Genomic DNA, 17,549 nt, shown 5'->3' on the forward strand with positions numbered 1-17,549 from the left:
TTTATTCTAGGCAAAACAATGAGTTGGCAGGTTGATGGATTGCGGCCACAGACGATCATTATCAAAAAGGGAGGTTGGCAGAATTGTGGAGTGAAGCATCGTACAATTCAAGTTCAGATCCCAAGTTTGTAGCTTCAAATCTATAACGTGTACCAAGTTGAGCTCAATGAGAGTATCAAGATCAAGCTTGGGGTAATTTTAAGTTTAGGAATTTATATTATATGTGTTAAGGTAAGCGTATAAGTCTCAATATCTATTACACCAACATTTATTGGTTTCTTGCCGTATAATATATCTAGTTAATATATATAATATATATACATAAGTTTTGGTTTCTATGGCTATTATATAGTTTTTATATATATACATGCATGAGTATTGGGTTGTTTTGTTTATCATATGAAATCATATATTTCATATTTATTATTGTGATTTGGTTTAACTACTTAGATATGAAACAAATATATTTTCATATACATACTCCTATGTTTCATTCTCTAATGTATTTGTGAAAATATCATATTCTTAGTTTTTGGACTTAACAATAATCATATACATATTTTATTAAGTCTAAAAAATCATTGTGCAGAGTTTCAAAACATGGTTTAGCCTAAATATCAAAATTCATATGTTTACATTTTCGTGTTTTGGACTATTTTGCAAAATGATAATATTTTTTATTTGGGAAGTCCTTTTTGGAAACCAGTCATTCATGTCTACAATCATTCCCTAAAGTTTTATATTTTTTGGAATTTATTTTTTCGTGTTTTGGACTATTTTGCAAAATGATAATATTTTTTATTTGGGAAGTCCTTTTTGGAAACCAGTCATTGTAGCATGTTTATTATCATGTCTACAATCATTCCCCAAAGTTTTACATTTTTTGGAATTTATTTGATATTTTTAAACAGGGTTTTAAAATCAGAAAAACAGTTTTTAAAATCAGATTTCCATATATCAGTTCTCGGTCGACCGCACCGGTCGACCGGACCTATGTTATTTAGTCAGTGGGCAGCAGAGAGTTTGTCGGTCGACCGATGCGGTCGACCGAGAGCTCGATTTTTCTGTCGGTCGACCGTACCGGTCGACCGATGAAGTCTCTGTTTGTTTTTCTCGTTTTCGATCTGGATCGCGGTCGATCGGAAATTTCGTCGGTCGACCGAATGATTTCATCGGTTGACCGAAAATTTCGTCGGTCGACTGCCGTTCAGTCAGGTCTGTTTCCAACGACTATTTTTGTTACCGTTGCTGGGGCTGTTTCTGTCATTTGGTTTGGGGTTTTTGACTGAGGTTCTTGGAGGCTATAAATACCCTATTGATCTCAGTTTTCATCAACCCAAGAGAATGTTTTAACAAGTTTTAAACGAGTTTAAGTTTGTTTAGTTTGTTTTTGGGGTTTGCTGTTACAAAGAGGAGTTTGCATCATCTGTTGAGGAATTCATCTTCAATATTCTTTCATCCTCTCTTTGTGTTTATAGAGAAGTTTCCTTAACTCTATTTTCTAGCATTTCTACTATTGTATTTCATATTAATCTTATTGCTAGTTCTTATTGAGTTAAGTTTTTATTGAATCTCATTGTTACACACACCCACTTGAGCTTATTGTATTTGCATACATAGTATATTAGGGTTGTGACAGATTGTAACATTGAGTTGTGCTTAATTGAGTTCTCATCTATTGTAGAGAACAAATTTATATTTGTTACATTGTGAGATTGTAAGGTTTTCGGTGAGCTAGAAAACCGAGTGTGTTGTGAAGTTTTCGGTGAACTAGAAAACCGAGTGTGAGGAGTGGACGTTGATCGGTGATCATTGAAAACCGACATAGTGTGGTTATAAACGTTATTCGGGTGAGCGTAGAAAACCCGGTTGTGATAGTGGATTTCTCCCCGGGAGTGGGGAGCGGAGACGTAGGACGGAAGGTCCGAACTCCGTGATCATTTGAGTGTGTTTGAGTTTGTCTTTGGCGCATTTGCTTTTGCATTTATCTTATATCGCCAATTGTGCATTGCTCATTTATCTCATCCACTATCTAGTTCTTTTTGTTTACCCTGGTGTTAGTTCATATATCCTTGCATATATATATATTTCATCATATAGGATATATCTCATTGTTCACTTTGTTTATCCTAGCTCATATATCTTGTTGTATTTCATACCTGCTAGGATAACTTGTTAATTAATTTTAATTGTCATATAATCGGATTAGATTAGCATAAGACCCTAATCATCCCCCTCTAGGGTCTAACAGACTTATCATCCTATTGTTAAGGATTGATAAGTTGATTGTCAGAGGTGTATTGTTAACGTGACAAATTGGGAGTGATGCAAACTGAATGCATACTCTGTGGGGATGATGATCGTCAGAAGTGTAATGTTAACTCGACGATGAAAGATTCGTTACTCTTAATCCAGTGGATTCCAAGTAATCAACCCCCAGTCTTGATTAAGATTTAGCAGGGGAATAAAAAGAGGTAGACAAGGCACATCACCTAGTGGGGCACTATCCATGAAGTCGGAATAGAGTCACATCACCAGGTAGGCCATTATCTGATGAGTTTGACTATCAGAGGTAACTGTTAACGTGATAGTTTTTTAGACATGCCATCCTATTGAAGAAGATTGGCAAGTTGATGAACTATCAGAGGTAACTGTTAACATGATAGTTTTGTGGACCTGTCATCCTATTGAAGAGGATTCGCAAGTTGAGGGACTATCAGAGGTAACTGTTAACGTGATAGTTTTGTGGATTTTATGGTTGACAAAGGTATTCCATTGAACATGATAACTTAGAAAATTTATTATTCATAATCCAATGAACTATAAATAAACCAACCCCCAGTCTTGAACAAGTACAGGGGGGAAAAGGAGTAGACATGACACATCGCCTAGTAGGCCACTATCTAACGAGTTAGACTATCAGAGGTAATTGTTAACGTGATAGTTATTGGAGACCCGGCATCCTACTGAAGAGGATTAGCTTCAGTGGCCGTAGTATCTTCCCCTTCTGACTGAGGAGATTGGGCTTGGTCCGATTGCTCAGGTTGATCCTGCCTACTTTGTTCTTCAGCTTCGATCCTAGCAATAATCTTTTGAGCCTGTTCGCCTTGAGAGATTAATTGTCTCCAGGAACGGCATTCTGCAACTCTTATTTGCGCTAGGAGGTCGGTTTGTAAATTGTGTCGACAGGTCTCTACTAAAGTAGACTGTGTCATACCTGACGAACACTGGAGAGCCATGGTTCGGAACCTTTTAACGAAGGCTTTGACGGATTCCCTCTTCTTCTGCTTAGTGGCGAGAAGGGTATGGATGGAGACTTCTGTATCCTCTTCAAAAAATCTTGACAGGAAGAGTCTCTCTAAATCTGCCCACCTTTGGATACATCCGGCAGGTAGTTTCCTGAACCATTCAAAGACAACTCCTTTAAGGGTGCCAATGAATAATCGAACCAGTATGGCATCGTTTGATATTACATTCCCAGTCTGTGACTTGAAATGATAAATATGTTGGTTCGGTGATCTCGTGCCGTCAAAAGTTTGTAGCGTCGGGACTTCAAATTTTGGAGGATAAGGGGCTGCATCCCATTCGGCAGGATAGGGTCTGACAACTCCCTCATTTTGTAGCTCGCTTCTGTTGGCCATGGCGTTGAGACGGGTTTCCAATTCTTCCATTTTGGCAGATTGGAGATTTTGCTCGTTCTCCGTCTCTCTTCCTTCATCAGAGGAAGATTCCAGGTTATGAGCTTCTTTGTCAGAAGCAGCGTCATCAATCACTTTTTCCTTCGCTTTGCTTGTGTGAAGTCGGGATGAAGACGTTTTTCCTCCTCCGAGAAGATTCTTGCCTAAGCGGCGAATCTGTCTCCTGAGATTTGGCCTTGTCTGCGACGATTTGAGACAACATGGCCATGAGTTCATTGATGGCCTCCTGTTAAGATTTGAGCATGGCCTCCTGTTCATCAAGTCTCTTCGCGAGATCTTCATGGTTCCCCGTCATATAAGCGAAGCTCTCATGTTCAACAAAACAGCTTGATGACTGGGACTCTGCAATGGCTGAGTGTTCATCATCGGAATTAGTTCCTCTGGCTAAACTCCGATAGTTGATAGGAGGAATGGCTCCTGTTCGAGTCCGAGTGTGTTGGTAGACTCCTGCAAACTCGTTAGCGATTTCTCTGACGGTCGGCGAACGACTTGTCTCAGAGTCATCGGAACTAGGACCCGAGGCTTTCCCTCTGCCGATCACATTGATAGTGACCCCAGGATATTCGGTCTCTGGAGACTTCTTCCTGTGAGAACGTCGTCGTTGGTTGGGTAAAGCAACGTTCGTAAATTGGTCGAACACCAACAGTTTGGTTGCATATGTGCAGCATTGACATCCCAAGAGGACTATAGGAATCAGTCGTTCACATTGGAATGAACGAATGACTTGTTGCATCGGTCTTTCTCTCGATATGAACTCTCTCAAGTCTGTTGTAAAGACTCGAGAATTACTCACTGATCGTGAGGTTTGAATTGGAACCCTCAGTCTATGATTGGACATGATTGGCTCCTGGTGAACATGAATCTTGAATCCACGTTGATCTTTTTGAACACGACGAATCGCATCGTGTTCTGAAGAAGAAACACGAGGGTCGTGTTCTGTTTTACTAACGCTAGACCGAAGTCTGCGTTTTGTTGATGAAACGCACATTTGTCGGTTGCGTTTTTGTCGGTTAACGCAGTTCGTAAGTCTGCGTTTTGTATCTTGAACGCACTCCTGAGAGTTGCGTTTTGGTTCCGAAACGCACTCCTGAAAGTTGCGTTCAGTTTGTGGAACACGGCCCTGAAGGCTATGTTTTGATTCTGGGACGCACTCTTGAGAGTTGCGTTCTGCCAGATCAACGCAGTTTTGAGGTCTGCGTTTTGATGTTGAAACGCACCTCTGAAGGCTACGTTTTGATTACACAACGCGCCCCTGAGGGGTGTGTTTGGCATAAACCGAGCCCACTCCTTCGGAGGAGGGGCTGCACGAGCAATCTCGGCTAAAGGAAAGGGTTTCCTTTGGCATAGGAACAACCATTGGAGCTTTAGTCTCCTTGGAGACTTTGTGGATCTTGCGCATAGCCTTGAGGCTAAGGGATCCGGAGGAGAGGGCCTTCTCAAACTTGGCTTGATCAAACTCTACCACGAGAGTTTCGACCGTTGTTCCAGCAAGCTTGACGTCGGATTGCGCCACCACTTCTTCATCAGATAAGCTAGTCCCCAGCGGAGTCGCCATCTTTTGTTTGTGGAAAAATTTGCAGTAAAAGAAATGAAAGAAAAATTGATTTGTATTCTCTCAAAATCAATTACAATTTGGATTCCGATTACAAAAGAGAGGAGAATGAATTTGATTCTCCCCTTTGTTTAAAACTGGGTTCTTCTTGGTAGCGATGGAGTGCCTCCTTCGATTGCTTGCGTCGAACTTGCTCTCCGTTAACGATCCGACCGTACTATCTCACGAGAACGATTGATTTGTTTGATGAATTCGGTTTAGAACTCTTAACGAGTGTAAAGAACTCAGAACGAGTTGAAAACTCTGAAAAGAGTTGTTGAGGACCGAATAATTGATTAGTGCAATTAACTCGCGTTGCAAGTTTAATTACGAACTCTTAAACGAGTTTCAGAACTCAGAGCGAGTTGAAACTCTGTAACAGAGTTGTTAGAACCGAAGATTCGGTTGATAGCCAAGTTGATTTGTCGTTGATGAAGGGATCTCCTCCGATTCAATTTGCTAACTACTGAGTAGTTTGTTGATCACCAGAGAAAAAATCCTCCTCCGTGCGGTTTAGCTGCTGAGATCTGCTAACCTTAAGTGGTTTTAATGCAGCACACCTCAACCCCTTACTCAGTTGAGTAAGTCGGTTATTTATAGGGGGATTAGGGGTATAACTAACCCCTAAATCTGCTCCTAAGTGGGCGAAAATCCCTCAGAACGTGGGATAACGGTTTTGAGTCCGTTCGGCTTGTGTTTGAACAAGTCAAACACCTAATATGGCGTTCTGGACCTTAACTCTGCGTCTAAGGCCTGAGACGTAGAGTTAAACCTTTGTCAAAGGTTTGAAACGCACAGGCCGCATGCGTTCTGGAATTGGAGACGCACAGGTCACTTGTGCGTTGAAATTCAACTCTGCATCAAGAGTTTGGGACGCATGGTTGAGTTTGTTGAAGAACGCACGTTATGTGTGCGTTTGTACTTTAACTCTGCGTGAGAACGCACAGTCTGTGTGCGTTTTGTGTTTGGGAAACGCAGAGGTGGGTTCTGCATGGACTCTGCGCTTTGAGTCCACGAACTCTGCGTTTGGACTCTGGAATGTAGCCACGGCCTCTGCGTTTTAAATCTGGAACGCAGTCACGACCTCTGCGTTTTGAATTTCAAATGAGGTCACGACCTCTGCGTTTTGAATCTCAAATGAGGTCACGACCTCTGCGTTTTGAGTTTAGAACGCGGGCATGACCTCTGCGTTTTGAATCTTGGATGCAGAGGTGATCCTTAGGTGGGCTCGACGAACTTCATGCTAAGTCCAATGCTCAGGCGAAGTGCAGTCTCACAGACGGACTTCAGAACATAACTTCTTGAGAAGAACAGGTCATAACTTCCTGCGAAGAACAGGTCATAATCTTGGACGAATTATATATGAAAATCGGCTATCTCGACGAGACGGAGCCATCCGAACCGAGCGAAAGGCTTCGGTTCGCTTCCTCCGTTTCGCCAAATTCCTTACGGTTTGAGAGATATCTGCGTTTTAATATGAAGAGACCGTCAATTTGTAGTCTCTTTTGCTAGAACGTTGCAAAGATCGTCACCTTGTAACCTTCGTCTTGGCTCCTTGAAAATATGAGAGTCATCAGATTGTAACTCCCGATATTGATTGTGAAGGCTGTTGAATTAGAGCTTTCATCGGTTGTCGTGAAGGTCGTCAGATTGTAACCTCCAGCGATCTACGTGAAAGTCTTCAAATTATGGCCTTCTGGAAGTCGTCAGATTGTAACTTTCATCATCGGTATTTGATGGGGGATAAGCTATCTATTGTGATTTTTAGACAGCCTACATGATCCAAACCAAGTAACCAATTTTCCAAATGTGTATATTTAAATATGGACCAGAAATGAGCTTTTCAGCTCAAATAACTTTCTGACATATCCGATAAATGGATATCAGAAACTCAAAGTTAAGGTTGCCTACTTAAGAAGTATAGAAAAAGCGTACTTGGACTTTGAAGTAGAAGATGTATATGCTTGAAACTAAAAATCCACACTGGTAGATGTCATCTACTATAACATAAACTATCCAAAAACAAGTTCTAAAACATTTTTGAGATGTTACTCGTGCATCAAATTGGCCACAAATTAAGAACTTCTATATTATTCTGAAAGCGTATTTGACCCACATGCTGCATAAGTAAAGCATATCAAAAAGAGTAAATTACACAAAATCCCCCAAAAACTTTGGCACATTTTGAGATAACCCCTAAAAAGTTTGAAAATGTCACTTAACCCCCATAAAATTGGGGGCTATCTGAAAATAGATTCAGAAAAGTGGAAAAGTCTGAGAGTCGAGTAACATTAATTTCCAAACTTTTCGTGGGTTACCTCAAAATGGATCAAACTTCTTGGGGGACTTTGTGAAATTTCCCCTATCAAAAATTTCCAAAATTTTACTTTTAAGGGATTTATCGTAATAGATCACATAGGTCAGTGTAGATTTCTTGTTTGCACTAATTATAGAAAAAGAAAGGGGGCTTTCTGTTTGTACCAATGAATCTGAAGGCATATAAATCCGCATAACCCATTAATGTTCAACGCACACCAAGGGTCTTCAGAACACTTCAAAGTTTGTTTCTCGCATAAAAGAACACTCTCGATCAAGATCATGTCATCTCTTATGACCTCTCACGAAGTTCACTCAAAACCCATTAAGGGCACCAATCTCCTGCAATCCCATACTTCCCTCCCATATAGGAGTCACTCTAACCAAAACACTTGGTCAGGTAGATTCCTTGCCTAGGTTTCTCCTCAGATTTTCTCTGTAATTTGTAGCTCACCTTCGGACAGATTTCAACCTCCAACTTTTTATTTGGGAAGGTCTGGCACTACTAATGTTTATTGAGTGTATTACCTGATTAAACTGGCAGCAGCTACTCAAAGCTTAAGGTAGCTAAGTAACCAAATCATTTGAACCTGAATTACTTGAGCCAAAGAAGAAAGTACGATTATGCCCTTTTGCCCCAAAACCTATCCAGAACAGTAATTGATGCATCAATCACTTTATGATGGAAAAGAACGTTTAACTGTTGGGGATGCACAATCCCCCTGATGCGATTTGAAAATAGAGATTTAGGAGAGAAGAGAGAAAATCAAACAATCTCAAATACACAAGATTTACGTGGTTCGCTTCTCAATGTGAGAAACTACGTCCACGGCCGCCGCAGGAGAAAATTCACTATTTTTCGTCTTAATACATCATGCCCTAATCAACCCTTTTATAGACTTAAGGGTTTAACCAATAAAAAAGGAAACAGAACAAAACAGGTTAAAATTCGAAACTGGGCCAAAACCCGACTCCGGTCGACCGCAGCACCACGTGCGGTCGACCGCGACGAATCCTATTCCTGATCGAGCTCTCTGGACTTTGGGCGGTCGACCGCAGCGCCATGTGCGGTCGACCGTGATGCTGTCCGCAGTCTGGGCTTGCTCTCTGGACTTTTGCCGGTCGACCGCGCGTTCGCCCGCCGCGCCATGGCCGGTTGACCGCGATGCAGAAAACTGTCTCCTTCGTCGTTTTGCTTGAACTTCTCCATCGTCGATCCTGTTCCTCCCGTTCCAACTTTGTTCCTCCTCTCTTCTGAAGTATAGGGCATGCTTGATAGTTAGGCTTCACATATCCTAACAATCTCCCACTTGGAGACTAACTATCAATCTCTTTCAGCTCTCTCTGCGACGATGGCCTCCATATCATCAAGTGCTGAGGCCAACTGAAGTTGAGCACAACTTCAGTTTCTCTGTAGTGACAACCTTTGTAAGCATATCGGCTGGGTTCTTGCTTCCTTGAATCTTCACAAGTTCCAACATGTCCTCGTCCAACGCTGATCTTATGAAGTGGTAGCGGACCTGTATGTGTTTGGACATCTTTGTGCGTGCCTGTGAAAGGACATAAGATTCAAACTATATATGGTCAGCACTTGGTAATAGCTGTAGAGCCCAAAGTGAATATGTATCCTGTAGTGCTTCTTCTCTGGTCTATCTCACCAGCATAGTCTGCATCAACAAAACCCTGCAGGACTAACTTGCCTCTTTTGAAGCATAGACAATCTTTTATAGTACCTCGCAGGTATCTAAGAATCCACTTTACTGCTTCCCAGTGCTGCTCTCCTGGATCTGACATAAATCTGCTCACAGCTCCCATTGCATGGGAAATGTCGGGTCTCGTGCATACCATGGCGTACATAAGGCTTCCAATGGCTGAAGCATATGGAACCTTAGCCATGTATTCTTTCTCTTCATCAGTCTCAGAACACTGCTCCTTAGTCAGTTTGAAGTGACTGGCTAACGGTGTGCTAACGGCCTTAGCACCACTCATCCCGAATCTCTCAAGCACCCGTCTAATGTACTCGGCCTGAGATAACCGCAGTGTGCCCAAGAGTTTATCTCTACTGATCTTCATTCCCAATATCTGCTTCGTTGCGCCTAGATCCTTCATGTCGAACTCACTCGACAGTTGCTTCTTCAGCTTCTTGATCTCTGTCATATCTAAACCGGCTACTAGCATGTCGTCGCCATATAGAAGCAAGATGATGTAACTATTGTCGAACTCTTTGACAAAACAGCAATGATCAGCGTTACACCTGGAATAACCGTTCCTGTGCATGAATCCATCAAACTTTTTGTACCATTGCCTTGGAGCTTGTTTTAGGCCGTACAAGCTCTTCTTCAATCTGTATACCATCTTCTCTTTTCCCTTCTGAGTAAACCCCTCTGGTTGCTGCATATATATCTCTTCCTCTAGATCACCGTGAAGGAAAGCTGTCTTTACATCTAGCTGCTCGAGATGTAGATCTTCAGCTGCAACAATACTCAGGACTGTTCTGATGGTAGTTAGTTTGACTACTGGAGAGAAGATCTCTGTGTAATCAACTCCTTCTCTCTGCTGAAATCCTTTAACCACCAATCTGACCTTGTATCTCTTGGAACCATCATGTTCCTCTTTGATTCTGTACACCCATTTATTGCTCAAGGCCTTTTTCCCCGTTGGTAGCTTCGCAAGTTCCCATGTCTTGTTGGTGTTCAAGGATTTTATTTCATCTTTCATGACGAGCTCCCACTTGCTCACATCATCCACTCGAAGGGCCTCATCATAACTTTCTGGCTCTTCACCGTCACTCAAAAGTAGGTAATTGAGATGAGCTCTTGGCTGTAGTGATGGATACTTAGGATTTGGCTTGGGAACTCTAGCTGACCGCCTCAACTCTCTAACGGGCGAAACAGTCTCTCCATCTTCATCTGCCCCCTCTGAAGTGGTCTCATCCATCATCTCTTCTTCTTCATCAGAACTAGCTTCGGGATTGCCTCCACCTGAGGCATAATCTGACTCGAAATATGTAGGATCACTCTGCATCGAGCTAGTGGGCTGAACTGCATCACGGTCTTTGTAGAGGACTGATTCGTTAAAGACCACATCCCTGCTTCTGATGATTTTCTTGTTCTGCTCATCCCAGAACTTGTAGCCAAACTCATCGCCGCCATAGCCAACAAAGAAACATTTTAAGGACTTAGGATCGAGTTTGCTTCTAGCATGATCACTCAGATGTACATATGAAACACATCCAAATATTCTCAGATGAGAAAGATTTACCTGCTTTCCACTCCATACTTCTTCGGGTATTTTGTGCTCCAAAGGCACTGATGGTCCCCGGTTGATCAAGTAGGCAGCTGTGTTGACTGCTTCTGCCCAGAATTGCTTTGGAAAACCTGCTTGTAACCGCATACTTCTGGCTCTCTCAGTCAATGTTCTGTTCATGCGTTCTGCTACGCCATTCTGCTGGGGTGTACCTGGCACTGTCCTCTCTAATCTAATGTCGCTGTCATAACAGAACTTCTTGAACTCTGAGTCTTCATACTCGCCGCCGTTGTCAGAACGAAGCTTCTTGATCTTCAAACCGGTCTCGTTCTCTACCATAGCCTTCCATCTTTTGAAGACTTCAAACACTTCTGATTTGTGTTTCATGAAATAGACCCAAGTCTTCCTCGAGTGATCATCTATGAAGGTCACAAAATATAACCTTCCGCCGGTGGATGGAACTGATGCTGGACCCCACACATCTGTGTGAACTAACTCAAGCTTCTCTTCTTTAGGAGTTCTGCCAACCCTTTTGAAGCTTATTCTCTTTTGTTTCCCAAGAATACAACTTTCACATAAGTCAATATCAGCCGATCTCAAACCTGGTAACTTCCCGTTCGATTGCATAACCTTTAGGCCTTTGCTACTCATGTGACCTAGCCTCTGGTGCCACAAATTTGGGTCTTCACTGCCTTCAGCCACTGCAATGGAACCTCGTGCATCTATCATCATGTAGAGAGATCCCGTCTTCGTACCACGGGCAACAACCATGGATCCTTTGTAACCTTCCATGTATCACATGCAAAGGTTGATACCTATCCCTCTTTCGCCAATTGTCCTATGGAAATCAGATTTTTCCTCAAGCTAGGAACATGTCTCACATCGCTCAGCTTCCATATAGACCCATTGAGCTTGATCTGCACGACTCCTTTGCCAACGATATCACAGGGCTGATCATCACCAAGATAGACTTTTCCTAGGTTTCCTGAAACATAGTTCTCAAATAAATCTCTATTTGAGGTAGCATGAAACGAAGCTCCTGAATCCAGCACCCACGATTCAATTTTGCTCTCCAACGAACAGATTAGGGCATCATCTGATTCTCCTGAGGCCACGTTCGCTTCAGTCTTGTTCTCCTTGTCTTTCTTGGGTTCTCGGCACTGATTTTCATAGTGGCCAAACTTGCCACAATTCCAGCAATCGATCTCCTTCTTGCCCTTGCGGTTCCTGGACTTTGGCCTTCCGTTCCTCGAGTTAGATCTTCCTCGGCTACTCCCTCTATTTCTGTTTCTGTTTCTTCCTCTGCCCTCAAGATTCAACGCCGACCCTGAATTAGAAATCACTTCCTCTTACCTTATAATCTCCTCAGTCATAATCATGTCCACCACCTCTGAAAACTTCAGTTTTGATTTGCCACATGATCCGCTAATCGAGATAATGGTACCCTTCCAACTGTCGGGTAATTGACCAAGTATCAAGAGGGCTTGGATTTCATCGTCAAACTGAATATTGACCGAGTTTAATTGATCCGTGATCTCGTTAAACTCGTTCAGGTGTTCCTTGAATTTCTGGCTCTCGGACATCCTCAAATTAAACAACTTTTTAATGAGATGTACCTTATTCGCCGCAGAGGGCTGCTCATACATACTGGACAACGCCGCCATGAGATCCGCCGTCGTATTCTGATTCTTGATGTTGAACGCTACTGATTTAGACAAGGTCAACCTGATCGCTCCAAGGGCCTTTCGATCCAATAGCTTCCAATCCGCATCTTTCATATCCGTCGGCTTCTCTCCCAATGGTAGGTATAAATCCTTCTGATAGAGGTAATCCTCCATCTGCATCATCCAGAACCCGAAGTTTGTTCCATCAAACTTCTCAATCTTGGATGTTTCCTTCTCAGATCCCATTGTCTCTGACCTCAAATCGCTCGCGCCGAACCTGGTCGCTCTGATACCACTTGTTGGGGATGCACAACCCCCCTGATGCGATTTGGAAATAGAGATTTAGGAGAGAAGAGAGAAAATCAAACAATCTCAAACACACAAGATTTACGTGGTTCGCTTCTCAATGTGAGAAACTACGTCCACGGCCGCCGCAGGAGAAAAATTCACTATTTTTCGTCTCAATACATCATGCCCTAATCAACCCTTTTATAGACTTAAGGGTTTAACAAGTAAAGAAGGAAACAGAACAAAACAGGTTAAAAACGAATCTCCGCGATGCAGAAAACTATCTCCTTCGTCGTTTTGCTTGAACTTCTCCATCGTCGATCCTGTTCCTCCCGTTCCAACTTTGTTCCTCCTCTCTTCTGAAGTATAGGGCATGCTTGATAGTTAGGCTTCACATATCCTAACATTAACTACCAAGAGATAGACTAGCAAGGACCATCTTGGTAGGTCATTTTGCAAAAGAGGTGACGATATTATAGACTAGCGAAGCCCATCTTGGAAGGTCACTTTCTTAAGGAGGTGACGACTCACATCCAATATGACCTTTTATTACTGGAAAAATTTGTAAAATAGACCTATTTTGCTAAATATTTCGAGCCCGTTCTGTGTGAATAACAAAACACACATCTACATGAGTTCAATATACATGAGCTAATGAAACATCACACCACGTATACATGTGTCGTCGTATATAGGCTTTGGAGAGTTGTCCTAGGCAACAACCTTGTCATTGAGTAGGTATAAACCTTTCCCCATCTAAGATCATAAGCATATGACGGTCCATATTTACAATCATAGTAAGGGATTGATTTGCATAATAGGATTCAATGATCTTGAAAAAAGTTCTTGTATTCAGAAACAAGGTTATTGGGATCCTACTTGAGTTTCAAGTGAAAGTATCAAGCACCTAGTCTATATATGTTCTACATTAGAGCTCAAATGAAATATGGCAGGGTAAGAGTACCAGGAGGATATGGCGACTGGAAGGTTCTATTAAACCAAAAGATTTGAACTTTATTTGTTCTATACATATCATAGCTCAATCATTAAGGTTTCAGAAGTTTGACAATTAATTAATGCAATCTCCTTATATAAAGAGGCCTCCTTGCGGTTTGGAGAAAATTCAAGGGTGAACTATAATTATTTATAGATCTGTTCTCGTTCACTGTTAGCTGTAGTCACAAATAAACCAAAAATGAACTCACAATAAAGAGAAATAAAAGAAAGAAAATAGTTAGTTTTTCTTAGTGAGGAAGCAACAATAAAGAGAAATAAAAGAACGAAGATAGTTAGTTTTTCTTAGTGAGAAAGCAACAACTTTTGGAATTAATGGAGATGAGTTCTATTTTATCTTTCGGTCAAATCGTGGCCCTCATAAGAACAAGACAACCTAGGGAGGAGGAGAAATAACTTTATATTTACCTTTCATATTTCTTCTTCTTTCTTGTTGCAAACTAATTTTTTGACTTAATTTTAACTGCTAATAGCACCGAACAAGAGCCAATCTATGAGAAAATTCAGTGTATGTTAAGGTGATTTACTTTTGAGAATGTACGATATGCACAAAGTATATAGTTACATGTAATGCAACAATTTGAAAATCACAATATTCAATTCAGTATCAACTACGACAGAGGACCTAAAATATAAATAAAATTCAAAGTTGGTACCTGCAGCATGTCAGCATGATGATTGTTATGCAACTTAGGCAGATTAAGATCACTAGCAAGTCCTGAAGAAACTTTTCTCTGATTTCGCTTACTCCTTCAAGAGATAGTGAAAGATACAGGTCTCAACAGAAATCAGCAATAAACTGACATGTCATTAATAAGTACAGAGGTACTCCTTCTCCAAGATACTCTCTTTTTCTTCGATAGTTGCAGGACATTTCATTCGAAATTGATTGTTGTGTTCTAATACCAATTGTTGTTGAAAACCGTGTCGAGGAACCAAACCAAACGCCGATCAAAGAGGGCCAAAACCCAATTGTTGTTGAAAACCGTGTCGAGGAACCAAACCAAACGCCGATCAAAGAGGGCCAAAACCAACCAAAATCAATGCACCAAACCAAACGCCGATCAAAGAGGGCCAAAACCAACCAAAATCAATGCACAAACAAAACACTAATTTTTAACGTGGTTCGGCAATTGCTTACGTCCACGGGGCAAGAAGGGGAAGAGGTTTTCACTAATAGAGAAGAAGAGTACAACTTGAGATTACAAATCACTCGAAGGAACAATCTAATCTCACCAACAAAGCTCTTAATCTCTCCAAATAAACCCTTATCAAATAGTTCAGAAAATATCTTTTTTCTATGTTCCAAATATCCCAAACTCTTGCCTTAAGAAACCCTAGAACGTGTATTGATATTTATACAAACACCAAAACCAAATAAGAATAGGAAACCAAAACTAGGCTTTGACCCGATTGGCGGTCGACCGCCCAAAGCTCGCGATCAACCGCGATCTAGAGACAGAGACCAAAAAGTCCTACAGGGTCTCGCAGTCGACCGCGGCGGTCGACCACGCCAAATTCAGACTCCTACTCTGGCTTGTGCACGTTCGCGGTCGACCGGCCTTGCGTCGCGGTCGACCGCGCAGCTTCCAAACAGACTCATGCGCTTTCAAAACCTGTTCTTTACCAAAATTCATCGTGGTTTCTTCAATTCTTCACCTCGGCGAAGTTTCTACCAAAACTGAGCCGACACCAACCAAGCCAAATGCCTCACTTGCTGCTTCTCAATCCTTAATAAGTCGAGACTCAAACGGGAGTGCGAACACTCACCCAAACATCAGTATCTACTCACCAAATCGGCTGCATCATAAAGACTGCCTACGTATCCTCTTGCCCAAGGAATCAATCCTTCACGTAGTTCATCCAAACGGCCTCCAAAGACCCTCAATCAAATAAAAAAGTCTGCAACTCTTTCCTAATATCGCCGCCAACAGATCTGTAACTGATAGCGGTCCTAAACTAATACAAATCAAACACCTCCATCAGAGGTGAACTAATGACCGTATCCAAATCATTTCCACCAGCTGCAACCGAATCCAAAACCGATCAATCATCTGCATCCGAAATCAAATGATCCCCAACCTATGCCACCTCAGCTGGAATCCCAAATGACGCAGTATAATCTGGAGTATGTGGAATAAGTTCTACCCAACGTAAAGTAACATCACCCTCCACCTGCTGCGATATCCAAATGACCTGATCAACACTCTCCACCTGCTGAGAGTCAAAAGTGACATTCCTGCTCAGAACAAAATCAGAAGCTCCCAAACGATAATCAAATAAGCCTTCGAATCCCAAACACGCAATCGGATCAAATCTCACATCATCGATGTGACCAAATGCTGTGTAACCAAATATCCGACGCCAACCAAAATCTGAAGAAGCTTCACCAGATCCAATAACTCCTAATGCAGCAGTTGACGACCTATGACTAAGATGACCCAAATATATCGAAACTCCAGAACCAAAACCAATGCTCCACAACCAATGTCGATCCTCCTCCAGAAAGGAACGAATCATCGAAACTGTCATCTCATCTCGTTTTCCAAAAGTCTCCACATCAATGAAGTGTTTCAAGTTGCCATGAGCTCGGCACAAATGCAAGAAAAGACCCCTACCAAAGCTAGAACAATGAGTTACCTTTCTGCCAATACACTTTTTCCAATTGTTGTTGACTTCTAGGACTTTACACCAATAGGAACTGGTCGTGACCCAAAAATACCTAGAACAATCACCAACTGCGGAAACTACAAAACGATTACCTTCCAATGATGCCTCCTTGGAAGGTCCCCAAATGCCTGACTGAACACCTCCTAAAAGACCTCTCGCTCGATGGATAGAAGTGCTAAACTCCACCATGGTCTTGCTCATCCCAATGTGCTCAAAGGACTTCCATCTGCAGGTCAAAACACTCCTCAACAACCTATGCACGGTATAACCAATCAAATACCCCAGTACCAAATTACGCCACAATCTAGCCAAATCCAATGAAGTCGTCAGAGCTCTATCAATCACCATGCTCCCAAGCAAATAGTATAAGTTACTCCTTCTGACGCCCTTCATCACAATCATGAACCCAAATGTAACCTTCAAACGTGCATCTGTCAAGGTCATCATATAGCCTGCTGCCTCCAAAGCTCTAAGTGAAATGATGTTCTTCTTCAACTGAGGAAAGAACCTCACTCCAACCAACTCCCGAATCACTCTGTCACTCATCCTAATCCGAACGGTGCTAATACCACCAATAGTGCATTCATGATCATTACCCATGAGCACAAAATCTCCTCTTTCCAACTCCTAAAAGCTGAAGAACCAATCCCTCATAGGACAAATGTGGTATGTAGCACCCGAGTCCAACATCTACTCTGTAGAATAGGCAACACAAACTGACGGCAGTGCAGATAATGAGTAGCCCAAAGAATCCGAATCTGAATCGTTGCCACTAGCCAACACAAACTGACGGCAGTGCAGATAATGAGTAGCCCAAAGAATCCGAATCTGAATCGTTGCCACTAGCCTTGACAACATTCACATAATGAGTAGCCCAAAGAATCCGAATCTGAATCGTTGCCACTAGCCTTGACAACATTCACCTCTGAAGCTTGAATAGCTTTCCCCTTATTTTTCCCGGCTTGATCATTCAACTTTGAGCATTCAGCTTTTTAATATCCATCTTCTTCACAAAAAGCACACTGATTCCTACGAATTTCAAGATGTGCCCCTCTAGACTAT

Source organism: Asparagus officinalis, chromosome 9 (genome assembly GCF_001876935.1).
Source record: "Asparagus officinalis chromosome 9, Aspof.V1, whole genome shotgun sequence".
In the NCBI taxonomy this organism is placed as follows: Eukaryota; Viridiplantae; Streptophyta; class Magnoliopsida; order Asparagales; family Asparagaceae; genus Asparagus; species Asparagus officinalis.